This window comes from Anomalospiza imberbis, chromosome 13, assembly GCF_031753505.1.
Source record: "Anomalospiza imberbis isolate Cuckoo-Finch-1a 21T00152 chromosome 13, ASM3175350v1, whole genome shotgun sequence".
In the NCBI taxonomy this organism is placed as follows: Eukaryota; Metazoa; Chordata; class Aves; order Passeriformes; family Viduidae; genus Anomalospiza; species Anomalospiza imberbis.
Window position 1 is genome coordinate 6,586,028 of NC_089693.1, and position 20,204 is coordinate 6,606,231.

A 20,204-nucleotide genomic window follows, 5' to 3' on the forward strand; every position below is an offset into this window, starting at 1 on the left:
TGCCTTGCATTGTCTTGTAACAACGTTTCCCTCGGAACACAGTGTACCTGAGAGGCAAGACATGCTTATTTTGCTGGTTAATCATCATGTGTGCTGATGTGGACTAAATTTGTGAGTCCAACAGCAATGTTCAAAGCTGGTTTTCAAGAGGAGTGATGCTAGTAAGAGCTAGGGTGCTGATGGGACCCAGTTGAAATGGGAAGAAACACAAGCTGCTGGCTTTTCAACTTTTTTTTGGAAGAATATAGGACATAAAGGATCATTTTTCTAAGGTGGTTATGCGTTAATGCAGCAGCTGGACAGAGGAGAACCAGCATTTTTGGTAGGTGCATGAGCAGCATTGTGCTATTTTGCCTCTGTGCACCTTTAGTGTTCATTCCTGTCATGTTCCATCCATCCAAAACCTCTTCAGAGGATGGGAACTTCAGTGGACCTGTGCTGTTTATCCTGAGTAAAGGGTTATTCTTGGTGCCCTGTTTTCCCCTTCCATTGCTCTCCTCCAGCCTGCTTTTGTTGAGCTGGCTCAGAGCTGGGCTGCTGCTTGCAGGCAGAACACATGAAGTAGTGTGGGAACAGCTTCTTGCAGACAGAATCCATGAGCTGCTGATAAAGAGAAGTCCTGAGACATTCTTCTGCAGTCCACAGTCCAGATTGCTCCTGAGACATTCTTCTGCAGTCCACAGTCCAGATTGCTCCTGAGACATTCTTCTGCAGTCCACAGTCCAGACGCTCCCTTCTGCCTTGTGTTTGTCATACCCACTCCCAGCAGTCTGGGAAAAGGGGTGATTTTGGATTACTTTAATTTGCAAAAAGGAAAAAGCTTGAAACATTTGATCAGGCATGAGAGGTGATAGTAATGAACATGGTACTCAGAGCAATTTGACACATTTTAGACAAAGTGTTGCACTATAAACTTTGTTTGCAGTGCGACGGGCAGGTGAGGGATGTTCTACTACCAGGCAGCGTTGTGGAAGAGCTCAGCCTTATGCTTTGGGAATGAGGCTGAGCTTCTTGGGACAAATTCTACAAAAAGAACTCAGACCACAAAAACCCCCTCCACTACTGTAGACTTGTAGAAAAGCATAGCTCAGAGGCACATCTGGGCACGTGCTATGTTGTGTGGCTCAGACACTCTGTGGTCAGTGGCAATCTTTCCATGCTGTTTCTATGTCAAGTGGCCTCAGGCAAAGGGAGCCAAACTTACCTGACTAAAGGGACTTCAAAATTATTTCTGCTTTTGTCATCTATGTGCATCAGGACTATGCAGTACAGACACATGCTTACAATGAAAAGAAAACTGAATCTGCATTCTTCTCTTTTGATTTTTGTGGGCCTTTTGGTTCATGACTCAAAGGCTCTTGCAGAGGCTTCTGAGCCAAAAATGCAGCTGCATTTTTCAGTCACATGCTGCCTTGCCAGATCCAATAATAGCAACTATTGGGCAAGAGAGAAGAGAATAATACAACCTGCCTTACTGCAAGTGTTTGTGGAACCATACTCGTGGGAAGTTGAAGATGATTTTCATAGTGAGCAAACCTTTTTATGAACTTCCTCCATCTCCTCATCCCTATGCATGTGGTGCTTGTTAACACCCTGGGTGCTTGTGGAAATAGCACTGCTAATAAAGGACATCTCCGTGGTTTGTGATGGAAGACCAGTGACTGAACTGTGAGATATTCCTGGAAAAATAAGATCCAGTAGTAGGGGAGAGGGTTTGGATTGCAGCTGGAAAGCGTTGAGAAATCGTTTTGGCAAATATATTCAACTGAGAAAAGAAAAGCAAAACAGAGACCTGATGGATCCTTGAATTGGACTTTATTCCCTGTGTTCCCAAGGAGTTCACCAGCATGTTTTGCACATCTTCAGTCCTCAAACTGGTGCTCTTGTCTTTCATCTAAGGTTTTAGTTTTACTATGCCATGGGAAAGATTTGTTCTGTTGACAGACAATATAAAGAATAAAAGGAGTAATATTGTGAATCCCTTTAAAATACAGTGGTGGGTTGGTAGTGTGGCCCTTCTTTAAAACCCTCTGTAGAAGCCCTGTGATACTCATCATTTGCATCTGATCAGAAGACAGCCTGTAGGCTTTGAGCCATGTGCATTTTTTTCCAATTAAGCAGTTGTGTCCTATGTTGGAGTCTTCCCACAGAGTATGGAAAATAAAAGATGCTTTTAGTCTTTCCCAAATTTGTAACAGCACTTTATATTTGGCCCATGTTTTGCCTTTTATGTAATATATATACTTTCTTACTGCCCAAATCTTGAAGTACATTTCTTTACAAGCTTATGAAACTTCTTTAATCCATTACTTAAGTGCTGCAAACACAGGCTATGGCTGTAAAAAGTACGTGCTATTGGTGAAGAAAAATGACCATCTTGGAGGCCTTTATTTTAAAGGTTGCATTTTGTTCTACTTTAGAAAGATATTGGCTTGCCAGAATTTCAGCATTGCTTCTTTTTCCCCTCTGCAGATCTTTCTTCTTGGGAATATAAATATCATTCATATTTTATTGTTCTTTGTGCATGCGAGTGGAATATGACGTTTGTCCTGCTGCTGCAACCCCTTGTGTTGGAGATGTTGGCCAGAGAATGTCCCCATCACCACAAGGAAGGGGCACATCTGGACCTCCAGCCAAGCAGTGCTGCAGCAATTCTTTCCAGCAAGGCTCCTGAATTAAGAAACCAGATGTGCTTGTATTTGTATAGGATTTTGGGTGACAGACAAGACATGGGTAGGAGAGAATGCCACCTATGTTTAGATCATGCTGTTTTCTGTGTCCTGTTGCTCTTGGCATTGGGAGGGAGAAAGAGTCTGGGAACAGAGCAGTAGCTGAACAAAACAAGGTGAATCAAGGGCAGAGCAAGAAGCTTGACTTGCAATTTCCTTGTCTTTGTTGGTTTAAATCTGACCCTCCACATTGTTTAAAGTTTTGTATTTCATTTCCTCACTTGCTTAAGGAAAGGTTGAGGCTGGCAGAGATGCTTCAAAACCATGGTCAGTCAGGTGGGGCATGCAAGATTTGAATGAAGAACTTGGTTTTTACCTCCAGTAGAGACTCATGTTTTATTTGAAAATACGTCAGAGAAATTATTTGCTTGTTCCAGTGGTGCAGAGAAACCTTTTAGTCCTGGATGGCTCATCATTTCCTTCTGTACCCTTGAGGATGAAAAAAGAAAGTCCAAACTCAAGTGTTTTGCACAGCAGGAGCTAAATCAGTGTGTTAGTGGTCAGTGCTCTTGCTTGCAGCCGAAGTGGATTTGATATTTTGCTGCATCTCCATGTTGAGCTTTTGTTTCCAACCATAGCACTTTGCTGCTTTCCTCTCCTGGTGCTCTGGCAGTTGAGAAGTGGAATTTGTAAAGGAAAACAGCTGTAGTTCAAGCTGTGGAAAAGTTACTGAAGGCAAATCCCTTGGGGTTATTTGGATTGCTTTCCAAATTTCTCCTGTAAGCGTTTAGAAATGGGCCTAATCCTGGAGTCATGGGCTTGAGAGGAATGTGAAGGTGAAATTCTTCGGCCTTTATCAGAAGCAATAGGACTTGAATGATTCTAATTCTTATTTTTGACCCTAATGTCATCTCAAAAAAGGAAAGAAACAACCTCTCACCCTCAAATAAATTAAATTCAGTAGGTAGATGTTTATCTCCTCTGGAAACACTGGAAAAACTTCGTTTTTCTCTGTTGCTGTGACTGTCCCCACCTTTGCCATTCCTCCCTAATCACATGCATACCCCCAGCTCATGGCCTCTCTGCAGGTTTGCATGGGAAGATCTCTGTTGCTTAGGAATTAATCGGCTTCTGCTGACTGTCCTTCCTGCACCTGAAGTTCTCAGGTGATCTCTTCCTCTTGCGTCACCCCTAAGAATTCAGATGTCAGAAAGAGCCTCGCCCTGAGGAATTTATAACGCAGTGAAGGGCCCTTCCCGTAGGTCCCTGGGGAAAGCCCCAGCTTTCTCAGCTGGCTGCTCTCCAGGCACACAGGGATGCTGGAGGGGGGCAGGCACAGGGCTTTCCTTGGGATGTCCCAGTGCTCAGGCTCCTTCTCCCAAATCGGGGAACCTGCTCCAGCAGAAAAATGATGTGTCAAAAGGAACGTGGGTGTTGACTTGGCTGACCCTTGGTCCAGCAAGCAGCAGATGTATGGCTGGTGGCAACTCAGGGGTGAGCAAAACCTCCTAGTGGCAACTGTTTGGGGCTGGCATAACGCAGTTGTTGAAATCTTACTAGAGATTAAATCCCTCACTGGAGGAGGCTTGGCAGTGACCTGTAGAAGAGCACCTCTAAAATTTAGCTGTGTCTTCCCAGAACTAGTTAGTGTCAGGTTTCCCTGGATGATCCAAGATCAAAAGGCTGTTTGAGATTTTCTGTGAGGCTGTGACTCTCAGTGAAAGGAGCATTTTTTTTCACCTGTGGCACCAACCACTTCTTGGGATCTGGTGGGTTGTCTGTGATCTCTAGCAACCTCTAGTGCTAAACACTTGTGCTGTAGGCTTGCACCTCTTGTATTTTTATTTTGGTGGGGGTGAGGATGATTATTTGAAAGTGCTGGGAAGAAAATCGAAGGGATCAGGGAATGTGTGGTGAATTTCTCAGAATACTTTACTTCATCTAAACCCCTTTGGATAGATTTCTAGACATTAAATTCTGCTGTCTTTATTTTCTGTTTTTAGAAATGCCAGAACCTATTCATTTATCTAAAGCATATTATTTCTTGTTATTTATGCATAGAACACACAAAAGTTAAATTGGAATTGGCATTAGCATGTCACTGCTTTCCTTGGCTTAACTCTTTCTAATACGAAACATGCTGTGGAAAAAGTGCATGTGCCCTTAGTTGTAATTAATGAAGTGTATATTAAAAAACCTGTCAGGGAGTTTTCATTACTTTTCATTGACTTTTTACTTTTGTTTTGTTACCAGCTAACCCAGTTCAGTGCTCTGCTGAATGACAGTGAAGTCCTGAAGAAGGTGGGCAATGTCTGACTGGGAGATTAGCCACAATTGCAGGAGTACGGGCAAGAGGAGATAGCAACAGTATGAGGCTGGGTTTGCAAGAGGTGAATCACCACTTGCATAGGTGTAGATAGATAGATAGGCACTTGAAAACCCTACCTGCACGTGGAAATGTGGGTAGTGCCTTTGCTTGATTGCTGTGTTGGTGCCTGGGTAGTGCCCACAGTGCTGTTGACACTCAGGTGCTGTTGCACAAGTGGTCATTTACAGGTGCACTGGGAGAAGGGTGTGTCCTGACAATTAGTTGGCTTTAACTTCTTATTTTTCCTTCACTGAGCAAAAAGCTGTACCTGCTTGGGGTAGGTGAGGAGGGTGAGGGTGTTCTGCTGGGTGAAAATTGTTGTCACTGCTGTAAATAAAGATCCTTTGCTTCAGGGGATGGTTGGGGAATAAGTCCCTGCTGTACTGGCAGGTACGTCAGCAAAGTTGCCCAATAGCCTGGTGTACCTGCAGTAGGGTTTGGTAAGTGACGGTAGCCTCATGTAATTTGTTTTTGTTTTTCTGAGGATGCCTAGCAGCTGGCAGTAAAGTCATCACAGTGCTAGTTGGGTTGTAACTCTTGATGAACAGGGAGGAGTGTGCTTTGCAGAGAAAATAATGAGTAGGTCTTAGTGTGGCCACCTCTAGCCCATGTGTGAAACACATAGAGGATGCAGGCACCTCCAGGATTTCAATTTTCTGTGTCAATGCAGAGCCAGTAACAGGCTCAGGTAATCTCAGGTTGTATTTGATGTCAGACTTTGAGACAGAGGTTGTATGAGCGTTTGCTGACTTGTTTCAGGAATTTTTTTGCTAGTGGCAAAAGCTTGCTTCGTCCCCTGGCATACCCTTGGAGTTACATGCCCTGGGCTCTTTGGGCACTGAGAAAATTTGTGCCATGTGCTAATGCTATTTGATAATGTCCCTTGCTTTTCTACTCATAATACATTGCCTTGCTGTGATCTGCCTCCTTAAAGAGGAATTTGTTGCAGGTGTCTGCATTTGTAAAGGGGGGAAAAAACTGGCAGCTGAATGAAAACAGTTTTTTTGTTTAGAGTGAGGGAAAAGAGAAGTTGAGCTATATGAAAGCAAATCTGGCAACCTGCTGAAGGGTTTGCAGGGTAAAAGATGCTCTGTGGTCGCATGCTGCTTGTTTCCAGCCATCTGCCTTGATGTACGAAATGCATATCTGTTGCAGCTGCAAATGGCTTGTAACAGCACCCCGTGCTTCCTTCTGCCTTGGCAAAAGTGAGCAGGAATGGTAACACATGGAGATGAACAGTTGCCATTGTGGATTTTAATAGAATTAATAGTGTTTTTTACAGGTGCAGAGGAATATGAGTATGGCATTTTTCTATACAGAATAGTGACATACTAGTGACATTTTAACGGGTTTCTAGATAAGGCACAACATCTCTTCTTGAGGCTTTTGTTTCAACAAGCATGTGCAAATATTGGTAAGCAGCTTCCCAGCTGATGCTATCATTCTTCCTTCCCCATTGCGGTTTTGGTCCTGTCAATTTTCTTATGAGCCCCTTGATATTGAACATATGGATTGGCCATGGCACTTAACTGCTTTTTGAAATCTAAATAATACTTCTCAGACTATAGTGGTTTTCATCTGAGCACTTTACCAAGAAAAAAAAAAAAAAAGGTAAAATAAGCCTGCTAAGCTGCAATTTGGTATTGTGTTTATTGACATGAAAGGTCAATAGATTTTAAAAGAATATTTCAAACCAAATGGTTTCTCCCTTAAGCTATATAAGTGCTATGAATAGAAATCAATACTATCTGGAAGTATTTGAGCTTATGTAGTAATAAGCTCTATTCAGAAATCTTGAGGTAGGAGCACTCTTCCATATGAACAGTTCATGCTGAGTGCTCATCAAATACCTAAATTACCTTATTTGCTGTCAGTTCATGGGTGATATCTCTGTTAAAGCTGTGCTCATAATACTTCCTTAAACGAGGCTGCAGCTGGGAGTTAACTCACATGGCACAATGCAAAAGTCACTCCAGCTGTCAACTGAACAGGTTTCACTGGAGTTATGTCATCTCTGTGCTATGGAGTGTTAATGCAGGGAGGAACGAGCATTACTTGTGACATACAAGTGGTTGGTAGGACAGGCTTCAGATGAATCTTTTTGAGTTTGAATCTGAGTTTGGGAAAAGGGCTGACTTTGCTTTGGGCATCTCTTCTCCTGGATGTGGATGACTGCTGCTCAAAAACTGAGCCTCACCTTCATCCTTGAGCTTTTGGTGCAAGGCAGGAAGGGTGTGTTTGAGTGGATCTCAAGTGCTTGGAGTCAGATGATGGCTCTGGGAAAATGGGACTTGCACTATGCAAGTCTGCAGCCTAAACGCTGAATAGTTTGAGCTGTTGTGTAACCCACCCGTACTCTGAGTGCTGTGTTGCAGGTTTTTGTTGCATCATTAAACCTTCTCTTTCATTACTGGTTTAGGACCATTACACAGATCTCCTAATTCATATAATTAAGTGCTGGGTAGCTCCAGTGACATGTTGATTTGAGCAGTGAAGTGACTTAATGTCACGGTTGCTTGGCAGAGCCAGGCAGCCACGGGTGGGGATGGAGACAGCTTTTGAAGAAAGGGGAACTGTCACTGCTGCTTGGGTGAAGAGGTGATAACATCCATATTGCAGGCTGTGCTGGCAGCCATCTCTAAAGCTTTGGGCAAGTTGTGTCATTTTCTGTCCCTTTGTGTCCCCTCCAAGCATTTCTCTGTTTATCATTGTAGCAGAGGGATTCTTGCTGCAACCATGGGCTTCAGCACAGAGGGACCTTGGGCTCAGCAGGAGCTGCAGTGGGAGAAAAGAATATGGATTTGTTCTTTGTATTTTATACCAAGATACCTCCTTAACACGTAGGAGAAAACCTTGTATTAATGCGTCAGTGTGTGTTATATGCTGGTGTTTGGTTTCAGCATGTACATGTTCCCATCCTTGTTACAAGGCTTCTAAGTACAGTAAAAATTTATTTCCTTTATTTTATTGAGTGTTTTTGTAAACTGTGTGGAAATGAAGAAGAAAATCGGTTTTGTACATGGAGAAAGTCAGATTAAACAAGTGAATTTTGTAGGCTTCATGGCTGGAGCAGGAATGCCTTGCACTGATGATGAGTTTGATTTCCTTCTGTGGTGATGGAGCTCAATTACCTTATTTAGCTCAATTTGACATACAAGAACTGAGAAACAGGCCACATTGACTGGGACGGTTTTGAACCATGAAAGCATGGGGATAATTTCATAACCTTGATATCATGGCCTAGCTTTGCGCAGGGTGATGGACCAGACAAGCCTTCAAACTGAAATTTTCACATGAATCTTGTTTCAAACCACTCTGCCTTCTGTCAGGGTCCATATCCTGTTCTGGGGGTGACATGTCATCTTCCCAGGAAATGTCTGGCATGTCCTGTCACAACCTGCACCCAGTATTTCAGAGAAAATAGGCCCATTCTTTTAAGTGGGGAGCTGTGGTTGAGTGGCATTTTCCTGTGCCTTTGAGGCATTGTGTTGGTAGCTCTTGATGATGGCCATGCTGAAGTAGTCCTTGCCTTTGCTGTTCATGTTTCCTCTGTTTCCTGGTCTTCTGAAGGGGGTTTGTTTTGGGCTTTGCCCCGTTCTAGCAAGAGGCACAACTCATTGAGACTGTCACCTGAATATCATGGTGGAGGAGAGAGGAAGGAGAAGAACTGTTGCAGAATTACAAGTTTTTTTTTAAATATTGTTTTAGAAGTGTCTGAGGGCTTGAGATGTTATTGCAGCTTGCTGCTGTTTGCTTTGTTTTTTAGCTAATCGGTCTGATACTGGTTCCCAGTAGGAAGGAGAGTAGTGGTCTTGCCATGGTGGTTCAATGAAGTGCTAAACCCTTGCACAGATTTTAAACTGTCTGCAAGTTAAGTTTTAATATCTCCCACAGACAGCCATGATGGAAACAGTTGAAGGAAACTTGTGGAAACAGTTTGAAGTCCTTATCTCAATCCTGATGTGGTTTAACAAGGCTGTCTGCAAAGAAGCAGTTGCTATTTAGGGTGAACATGGTGACAGGCTGCCGTTTAAAGAAGAACAAATTTCAGGACCAAGTCCTGCTTTTATTAGTAAAAACGAATGGGTAACAAAAGCATTATTCTTTCCAGTTTTTCTTTTGTTCAATTTTGAAGACTGAGGCCTTGTGTACCTTTGAAGAGCACTTGTGCAGGACCATGCTCTTAGAGGTGATGGGGTTTTCACTGCTTGCAAAGTCCCCGTGTCACCTCATCTTCTCCTGGGGAAACAGGTTGCTGTGTGTTATTGTCCAAGAGGTGTCTATGAGCCCAGGTTGCTGTCCAGAGGCAAGGGAGAGAGCCATAAAGCATCATAGGTCTCTTTGTTTTGCTGCTTTGTTGTGATTGCTAGTGGAATTAAAAAAACTTCAAACAACTTCTTCAAAAATTCAAACTTCTTCCAGTTTTATGCAGGTCTCCAAGTTCTAGAGAGAAAATTTGTGTCTGTCCAGGGCTAGAGTGAGCAGAAAAGTGCAATACTGTCAAAAGAGTTTGGGTTTCAAAAGTTAACCTTGTGTATATGAAAGAATATTTATCGTCCATCTTTTGTTAAACAGGATTGATGGGACTGCAATTAACATCTTAGTATTATTGCTTGCTCTGCAATGTGTAGAGACATGTGAAATATGGATATGTTTTACTTTCTATTGTTTTAAAATTCTTGGCTTTTCTTCATCCAGTATGCCAAGTCAGATGCTGCTCTTTAAACAAAACCCATCATTTACTTCCAATGGAATGTTTTGTGTATGTCAAAATGTGATGAGCTGCAATCTGCCCTCCACTCTTTATGGTACAAATGCAGCTTGATGCAATGGCTAGAAGATCACACTGTATTTACACTTGTCCAAAGCAATGCAGATTTTAGGCAAATAATGTTTTTTTTTCTTCCATTTAAATAGGATCATAGAATTGTATAGCTTGGAAAAGACCTTTAAGGTCATCAAGTCCAACCATTACCCAGCTCTACTATGACCTCCACTGAACCATGTCCCTAAGTGCCACTTCTGCACATCTTTTAAATGCCTCCAGGGATGGTGACTCCACCAATTCCTTGGGCAGATGTTCCAGTGGCTTACCAACCTTTGGTGAAGAAATATTTCCTCATGTGCAATCTAAGCCTCCCTTGGCACAACTTGAAGCAGTTTCCTCTTGTCCTGTCTGTTGTTACACTGGAGAAGAGGCTGACCCCCACCTGGCTCCTTGGTCCAGCATTTCCAGATCCCTCTGCAGAGCCTTCCTGCCCTCCAGCAGATCAACATTCCTGCCCAACTTGGTGTCATCTACAAACTGACTGAGAATGCCCTCGATCCCCTCATCCAATTTAAAGCTTTAAACAGGACTGGCCCCAGTACCGAGCCCTGGAAAACACCAGTTGTGACCTGGCTGCCAACTGGATTTCCCTCCATTGACTGCCACGTGCTGGGCCCAGCCATCCCGACAGTTTTTAATCCAGTAAGCAGCAGAATCATTCACCCATCCAAGCCCTGAGCAGCCAGTTTCTCCAGGCGAATGCTGTGAAACAAGGTGTAAAAGGCTTTCTAAAGTCTAGGCAGACAACATCTGCACCCTTCCCTTCATCTACTAAACGGGTCACCTTGTCATAGGAGGAGATCAGGTTAGTCAAGCAGGACCTGCCTTTCCTAAACCCATGCTGGCTGGGTGTGATCCTCTGGTTGTCCAAGGAGTGTGTCCAGATTCCCTTCCCTAAGGAATTAGGAAATACAGTTCTGACCATCAGCCAAACTTCTGGAAAGGTCTCGTGAGCCAGTCTCTCCTGGGAGATGTGGTAGAAGCAGGAAAAGGATGTCCTGTAGTGAGAATATTATGGTATGCAAGTATAGGCTGTGTATTTAGAGCAAAAGATTGCAGCAGCACACAGTTGTACACCCAGCAATTTGGGAGATGAGGAGGAGAAGCAATGTTTTCCTTGACAGCATTTGATATGAAATTTTGAGGAGGTTTTATAGCAGACAACAGCCAAAAGTCAGAAAAACCCCAGAGGTTTGTTTGGGTGCTGAAGACTAGCTGTGCTTGGTGTCTTGTCTATGAAAAGGTTCCAGCTGTATCAAATAATCCCAAATAATCAGCTGTCCATCTCCTAGACCATTATTTTTCTCCTCTTAGTGCAGCTTTTTGAATTTGTTGAAAGTTTTGCAATGGCAATTACAACCAGATGGGGAGATAACTTGTTCGACATGTCAAAGTGCTCAGATGGCAGAACAACAAAACATGGAATGCTTCTCAGAAAAATAAAATGGGTTTGGGTGCAGGTTAAAAAGAGCAAATTGGAGGAGTGGTTTCCTCTGTGCTGGACACTGGTGAGTATTTGGGAAGGGTGGGAGTTTGCTGGGGAGGAATCAGCAAAGTAACTGGAAACCCTGAGGTCCACGTGTTGGGACTCTACCAAGCATGTTTAAGAGTCCCAACTGATTCCTCTCAAATAGATTATCAACACAGAACAATTTATTTTTTGTCTGTGTTATTCACTGTCATTCATTTAATTTAGAAATATAACAAGACTATCTTTTGATGCTTTTCTCCTCTGCCTCTTGAGGATGTATCAGATGCAGATCACCTCTAAACTATTGAGCTTTTTTGGTAAAACGACTCATCTCTTACAACAATTGCATATATAATCCACAGGGTCAGTTAATGTTATCTTCTTAAAATTGTAAGTAGCTGTAACACTGTCCTTAAATTCTCTTTTCCTCTCTCTTGATAAAGAGTGTTACAGTAATTAATCAGTGGCCTGGGTAGTTTCTGCTTTTGCTGTCTCAGTGGGGAGGGAGCAAGACCGTAAGCAGTCTGCTATCAAATAATTGTGTCCTAACAAAAGAGATGGGATTTCCCCCCTTTTTTACTAAACTCAAGCAAAATAGGACGTGTAAAGGCAGGTGTCAAAAGGACTCTTGTTTACATTCTCATTTACTTTAGTGAGCACTGTGGGGTATCATGACTGTAGGCCCTTTTAGGGGAGAAATTATTCAGAGTTAGAGGTTGTTTGGAATATTTACAGAGCCATGTAGAAACCAAATTGCTTTTTATAAAGCTACTGTATGTCATAATTTTTTTGTGATAATACTGAGCAGTTTTTCATTTGTAAAGCAGCATGAGCTCGCCCATGAAACATAAATTTTAAACCCATCTTTTTAAGATTCAGAAAATAGGAGCTATGTCAGTGTTCGTCAGCACTTGGTAATGATTTCCTAGTAAAGGAGGAGGAGGAGAAGGAATCCCCATGGGGAAATCCTTCTGAAATGGGTGTGCTTAGGCATGCAGGAGTTGTCCCATAACGATTTCATGGGAAGCAGAAATCAGTTCTTTGGGGGATTAGTACTTTGCCGACAACCTTACTGATTGTGCAGGCTCTTTACATACAGAACTAAAATATACAAGACTTTTTAATGTTACTTTCTCCTTCTTGTAGCAATTTAAAAACTCCCACAGAATAAAACCAGACAACAAAGTGTGAGAAAGAATTTTATGATCTATGTTAGTTTTTCATTGCTGGGCCAGTTTATTTTCTCCAGTTGCTAATACTTTCCAGGTCCTGAGCATCCAAGTGAGCTTTCCATACACACACCCTCATTCCTTAGTGGAGATGAGGAAAAACCTGCAGTGATTCACAGCATGCTCACTCTCTACCCTGGCAACGTATGCCATACCCACAGTCCTTGTTGGTTCAAAGGGATAGCAGCAAACCTTGCTTTCTCTGCCAAAATATACAAATAGACTCTTAAAAGCCAAGTTATCAGTGTCTCAGAAACGAGTGAAACCACTGTATTGTTGTTGTATGTGCCTTGGAAAGAGCTGTTCCTTGGAGATCAACACAGGATGGCAAATAGTTAATCATTGCTTTATCAAACAGTAACCATCTTCTAAATTGAGGTCCTGAAAATAACACTACAAAAATGCCAGAGGAAAGTTCCAGTCTGCTTGTTTGTGACTGCGAGGGTGGTTTTTACTGGTTAATGAATCCAAAGAGTGTTTGTACGCTCTTAACTGGGATTTAAGAGTTCAGGTAATTCCACTTTCAGCTCCAGTAGTTTGGCATAAGAATGTAATTCAGAAATGTGTGACATGGCAATGAAGGAATTCATGCACAATCCTCATACTTTAAGAGGATGAAATTTTTTCTGGTTTTCTTCTTTGGTCTATATCTAAATGAACATATTTGTAATGAAGCACAGTTCCCTGTAGTGCCTTGCAAAATACTCTCCTTGTTTCTCAGCAGAATGGATAAAAGAGACTTTTAGTTGTTAATCTTAAGAAAAAACATTGTGTAAAACCAACATTGAGGTATTCAGGTGATGCAGTTCTTGTGTAGATGGAGTGAGATTTGTTGTGCAGTGCCTCACCTTCCAGTCCTGTACTTTCCCCAGCTAATTCACACAGTACAATTGATTTCCCAGCTGGTAACTAGTTTTGCCATTGTTACTTCTGTGCTCGTAATTGCACTTTGAGGTTGGTAGGTTGGCTCAGTCTGTGAGATTCCCAGATTATGGATGTTTTCCCAGCAGGGAGAGTGCAGGGGCAGAGTGTGTCTCTGGTAGAACAGGAGGAGGCAGTTGGTGTGTTGTCCTTGTGTTTGGTGGTGGTTGTGTGCTGCCACAACCTTTCCTGGTATGGTAACCAAATGATGGTTTGAGATACCCTGATAACTTTGACTTAGCTAATAAAATCTCCCACACTGCATTTAACAAACTATAGCCCAACCTTGGCTTTTTCACCTTTTGATTCACTTTAACTGCTCTTTCTAGGTATGCTTTGGAGACCATCCCTATGGATGAATCTACTGAGTAGATTTTGCCCCAGAGCAGGGAATCAGCCTGTGGAAAATTGCAGGCAGCACCGAAGGGTTTGGCAGAGACGTCCTGGTAGATTTGGGCTTCATCTGCTGGTCACCATCTGCCATCATCTACCTTTGTTCTTGTTAAAACACCTTGGTATAATGGAGTCCACAAACAATTTGATGGAGAGGCTGTGTTGATGGATGCAAAGGACTTAAGGCCAGCTTAGTTGTTTGGGATATGGTGATGGACAGCAGATCAACAGCTTTGGGGATAAACCAAATAGCAGGACAGCAGCAAATATAACTCAGCAGCACAGTTATTCTTAGGTGGTGCCAGATGCCCACGTGTGTCTATAAATAGCCCTATCTATAATGTGCCCATTGTCCTGTGTGTGCTCATGGAACCACATGGGACTGCTGCAGGAAGCAACACATGCCTCCCACATGGCTAACAAGGGAGAGGATGGTTTCCATCCCCCTTGGTGAAGGTGTTGCAGTGCCAGTTTGGGTGTTGGGACGTCTCTCAGCCATGCTGACCCTTGCACCTGGTGATTCTTTCTTCTTCTTCCCCCTTCTAGGAGCTGAGTGTTGTGACCTGCCCTACTTCTCCCTGCTCGGTGTGGGAACAACCTGAGGAACATCTTGGAGCCACCTGTACTGCTTCATGCAGTTAAAGTAAGGTTAAGTGTTTTGGCAACTCTTTTAGGTATACACCAGGATTGAGATGAGGGGTTTGGGAGAATGGGTTTGCCCGTTGTCAAGCCATTTGTCAAACTTAGCCTTGACAGGAGGGGAGGGCATGCTGATATCAGAGCGATTTCAATGATAAAAACAAATTCAACAAGATATTTTGCCATAAAATGCAGTCTCTTTGTGGTGGGGTTAGAAAAAGGATATGTGGTGTTGTCTTCTGTATCAGCCAGATGCCACAGTATAAAATAGCACTTAACACTTAAAACATCAGCTGTTTTTCCCTAATATTTTAAGATAGAGCTTTTATGTCCCTGGGGCAGGCAGGCATATGGTTACAGCCCCAGGATTTCCACAGGAGTCGGCCGGGATCAGAGCTGAGGTGCCTCCCAGTCGGCACAGCGGCTGTCAGTCTGTCTGCCCTGGAGCAGTCGCGGTGTTGAGGCTTCTGGGTTTGTTGTTCAGCTAACACCAGCTTCTTGGTGTGGTGAACCAGATCACGGCATGGATCTGGCCTAAAAGCGAGTATATGGTTATTCCAATGCTGACAGGAGCTGTTTTGACTCATGGAGTTACACCCTTTCTCTCCAAAAAGACTTGAATGTGCAAAAACTGTTAGCCTGAAGCAAAGAAACTGCCAGAGTCTTGCCTGGAAATGGGTGCTTGCCATGTGCGAGCTCTGTCAAGGGAGGAAGGGAGGAAAACCACAGCAAGCTGTCTCTTTTCTCCTCCCACTGTCCCTAACCTGTTTACCTTCTGCAGTGCCTTGTATTTTCCATGGTCTTGACTACAAGACCAGTGCTTTAACGAGACTGAGTCCAAATCGTTTGGTGTTACTGAGCTGTGGCAACAGCTGGGTGGATTAATCATAAACTGTTGTTACTTGTAGAGAGACAAGTATGTATTGTAATAATTTGGGTTTTCCTTTTTTCAGTGGGGTTGAGCGGTGGAATTATACCTATTTTCAGACCTTGAGAAAGAAATTAAGTCCTTGGCATGATTATGAATGGAACCTGCTTTATCAGGAATGAATAAGTGGCTTGCTGAGAGCTGTCCTCCAAGTTCATCATGTTTAAAGGAGGAATGCACGACACCAGCTGCAGAGAAGTGATTTGTGGCTTGATTTGTCATAGTATTTCTTAACTTTCTGCTAATTTGGGGAGCGTGGTGAGTTGCAGCAAGCTGTGCTCACTGCTGAGGAAGATTCCAGACCCTTTCTGGGGGTGACCAAGGGGATGACTTTTTACACTCAGCTACAGCAGTGAAATCTCTGGGGAGGCCCAGCACAGGTAGCAAGAGCTTCTCACCTGAAGCCCTGCCTGGGAACCAGCCTCTGCCTCACGTCTGATTTCTGGGTGTGCCTCCTCTGAAGGATCTGGGAAAAAAAGAAAGGCTAATTTGGAGTTCAGGAGCAGCATTCTCAAACCCTTTCCTTTTTCTACCTGCTGGTCTAGTATTTCCATAATTGTGCTTATAATGACAGTCTTTTCATTTCATTCATAAAGTGGTTACTGCTTAATGAACGTCATGTTAATGAGCTCTGTAACATTTAAAATAGCTGCATAACTTGAAAAAAAGAAAAAAGCCATCAGCAATGAAGGGACGGATTTCCACTCCCCGAGCTTAATCCTGTGTTATAACATAATTGTGGAGAGTTGCCTGGCTGGGAACAGCTGCACAGCGTGGGCTCTCGCTTCTGCAGAGCTACTTGTCCCTGAGCTGGGGTAATAAATGATTTACTGGGGAGGCTGGGACCTGTGGGCACTTAACCCATTCATTTCCTGAGGGACCAGCCTTCAAGGTCACTTTGTAAAGGCAGTGGAAAGAAACAATTTTAGGTGTCTGCAAAATGGGTGGTTTTGCATATGAGCGTGCTGCAGAAAGGGTCAGGTGCAGAAGGTGGGGTAGTGGAACTGGGTACAAACTGTGCTTACTTGGATTTTCATTATTTGATGCTTTAATTTATTTACAAATGAGGCTTGAATGAGTGTTCTCTTTTTTCTGGGCTAGGGATGTAATATTTTCTGTTGCTTGGGGTGTTACTTCCTGTGGGATATTCGCAGTGCAATACAGTGTCCTGGGAGCAGAGCTCTCATTTTCCTTGCAGGGAATGCCACTCCAAGTGACTCCATCATTGCAGTTGCTAAGTGAATGATGAGCATTTTTTGAGCCTGTTGTGCCTCAGAAAGGATGTTTCAGCAAAACGAGCATGTTCTCTAACTGCCGAAAGTATATGTTTAGAGAAGAACATTTTCCCATAGTTTTGTGAGCTGAAAGAAGAGGAACAATTATGAAGAAACAATTTGTAATTCTGCAGTGTCAGATGTGGTCATGCAATGCCACAGGGAGTGCGGTTAGCACAGGTACTCCTGTAGGAAACCTGGAGTTTCTGATGAAATTTTCTTCTTCTGGAGTGTTAGCCAGTCTTTTCCTGAGTAAGTCTCTGGTGCCTGGGGCCACAGTGGCAGCATTTGCAAAATGGAGCCTAAAGGGAAAAGTGAGTCTGATGTATTCTACAGACAAGAAAAGCACATTAAAATGTTGGGCACAGAAGCTTCTTAGACCAAAATGCAAGTGGAAACATGTCTTGCATCTTGGTCTTGATGCCATTTTTTTCCAATTCGACCTGTGGCTAGAACTCTGTGCTGTGGAGAGGTAAGGTTGGTGCATGCCTTTATTAAAATATGCATTGGGTAACTACCTGGTTTGTAAATGCTAGGAAATATTTCATACTTGTCAGCTTTAAAGTGTGTGATGTTTTGGGCATCATGGATGGTTTTCTACTGCAAGCCTGTATTTTTGGGAATGCAGTACAAGTGCTGTGGTTTGGGAAGCACAGAAAGAAGCAGGGCCTTACTGCTCAGCTCTAGGGCTTGGGGATGTTGTTTCTTTTACTGAAACCATCATTGCTTAGCGTAGTTCCTCAAACAGCACAGCCTTGAGAGTCAGAGAATAGTGCAGTGGAGAAGGTTTTAGGACACATGCTGTAGTAAGAAGTGTCGGAATCAATAGTTAGAGGCTTTGCTCACTCCTACTGCATATGTAAGGCTGTAGGCATCTCCTTTCTGTTGACAGCACTCCACTGTGTTTATCCTTTTATGCACTGGAGTGGAATGCTCCCCAAAGCCTGTTCTTGCCTCCCTCCATTCTTCACCTCATCCCATATAATGCATCTCTGTTTTGAAAGATAACCAGTAACTTGCACGATGCTTGGGGATGCTTGATACCTGGGGATTTTCATGAAGTTCCTGGTTAAACCCCAAAGTCAAGAATCACCCCTGCAAACATGAGCTGGTTCTCACTGAGAGCTTCCCCACAGTTTAATGCCAAAACATGTATTCAAACAAGAAAATGTATAGGAAGGTGTAAAATGGATTTTGCTCATTTGAGGAGGCAGCAAGAATGTCTGCTAAGGATTTCTGGAAGTTAATATTGAGCCTGAGATAAAAGTCTCGTGCATAAGTGAAACAGCTGCCCCAGAACCTGTTGGAGGACTTAATTTGAGTATAAACATATGTGTGCTCTTGCGTACATGCTGCTCTTTAATTCAAGTCGACTGTTAGGTCTTAACTTTATTAGGATGTAGCTACTTGAGCTGAAGATGTGGTCTGTGATTTTTATTTTATTATAGAAGCATGATGCCTCCTTTTGAAACGTTGTTTGGATTTTACAAATCGGTATCTTAAGTACTGTTTGCCTTTAGTAATATATTAGAGGAAAAAATTTACAAGTGAGGGCAGGGTTATATCGGATTACAAGTGAATTGCTCGACAGTATGTGTGTACTGTAAAATGGGAAATTAATCACCCTGTGTTGATGATCCATGGACATTTACAAAAGGCTGGTCTTTCTGTAGCACAAATAGATTCCGGAAACAGGAAAGAGGCTTATGACAAGAGGATGAGATCAGTTTGTATAATTAGAGCTGGCTAATAATCCTTTTTTACTCTCTGTTTTTCCAACTTTTACAGTATCTTTATTTGAAATTGGGCATATGAACTGTATAGAGATAGCTGCTGTGATTTGAGTTTTGTAGGTTTGTTTTTTTACCTACTAATAGGTGAAGGGATGGAGCAGGGAAACACATTTGAGAGGGATCTCTGCCTTCAAGAGATCACAAGAGGAAAGCGCTGCTTTTGTTAACCCAACATTGCTTCATATCTTCTCAGGCTTTGGGCAGGAATTAAGTAATCCAGGTGATTATCTTTTTGACAATTATGAGATTGAAATGGTCCAAAAGAAGAAACTTAATGTTGAGACTATGGATGTTTGGCTCTGGAGTAAGACAGGGCTGGCAAAGCTGAGTTAGGGACTTACTGTAGCATAGATAAGGTTTAAGCTTATTTTTTATGTGTGTGTATCTGCTTGCCTGTATCTTAGCTTTGTGTTACACTTCATTATTTTGGGAAGGGTAATGGGAAAGGTTTGGGCAAGGCAAGTGGTGGGGGCAGCCCAGCTCCCAGCCCAGGAACAGTGTGGTGCCAGTTCCTGCTGCCAGGAAGCTGAGCTACATTAAGCAAAGCGAGTTAATCTATATCCAGGGCATTTTATTAAATCATCAGTCAATTAAATTGGTAACGCTCTGTTAGCTTGTGTTGCAGTGAGGCTCCAGCCCCTCTGCAAGTGGCTCAGTTCTACAACTCCCCCACTGCTGCTTGATGGGCTCTTGTACATGCGTGCCACAGTACTGTGGTTTCCAACACTGTAAAGAAAAAATCCAACAGATTTTAGGCAGATTTTGCACTTAAATATGTTCTTTAAATTACTTTTTTTCTGGAGGGAGAAGATTGTTGTGAAGTTTCTTTTCTTTTTGTGAAAGGAATCTCTGTGTGTCTGCTTTTCCTGAGGGTGGCTTGCTGGGGTACCTCTGTGCTGTTGGAGGACAGTGATGGTAGATCCAGAACAGCACAAAACATCTCTAAACCTCCTTTTCATCCCTCCCTTGTACAAGAAACTCCTGTTTTGTCTGTAGTTGAATGGCAACATATGTTTTTGTTTGCAGATAGTACACAGCTGGGAAGCAGTATCACCTGTGGAAATGCTGCATGAGGAATGTGTTTTTATTCCTAAGCAATCCATTTATTGAGAAAACATCTTGTTCAGTGAGTTACATAAATTCAGGTGATTGTACACAAATATCTGGAGGTTTTGTAGTTCTAGGCTCAGCTGTGATACTAAACACAATGCTGCCATATGCTGCTAACTTGTTTGGTGCTTTGTGTTTGAGATGTGGTTTCTTGTTTCCTCACCTCCTCTCCTTTCCAGGGTCAATGACTTTTGCTGGTGGTATCATTTCCCCATGTGTCTGCTAAATAAATTTGGGATGGGTTAATTCTCCTAATGCCTTCAGCCTCCCGTTTCTGGCCAGATACACAAAATCATGCATTATTACAGCTCTAGAGAAAGTTGTTCTGCATTTGGAATTATGGTGCTTGTCTTGGGGTTTATTTTAGTCACTCCAATTGCAGCTACTCTATTTATACAAATTTCTCCATGCACGTTCTTGAAGAACTGGACTATGGGTTTATTTTTCCTGCCAAAGCTGTTTGTAGGTTTTGTCCTGGTTTTTTTTCAGTCTCCTTTCACATGGGTTTTAAGGACAGGGCAGTAGTACACTGATTACACTGATTAGAAAGTTCATTCATTTTATGAATGGTCAGTTCTGGT

The 20,204-nt window shown here is 42.8% G+C and overlaps 1 protein-coding gene across 10 annotated transcripts in view; it reads left to right on the plus strand.

Moving 5' to 3' along the window:
* AKAP13 (A-kinase anchoring protein 13) overlaps positions 1-20,204 on the plus strand; it is a 210,074-nt gene that overhangs the window by 33,021 nt on the left and 156,849 nt on the right. For all 10 annotated transcript variants that reach the window (XM_068203706.1, XM_068203698.1, XM_068203700.1 and 7 more), the window contains exon 3: positions 14,426-14,522. The gene's annotated coding sequence lies outside the window, so the exon portion shown is untranslated. The remainder of the gene's footprint in view (positions 1-14,425; positions 14,523-20,204) is intronic.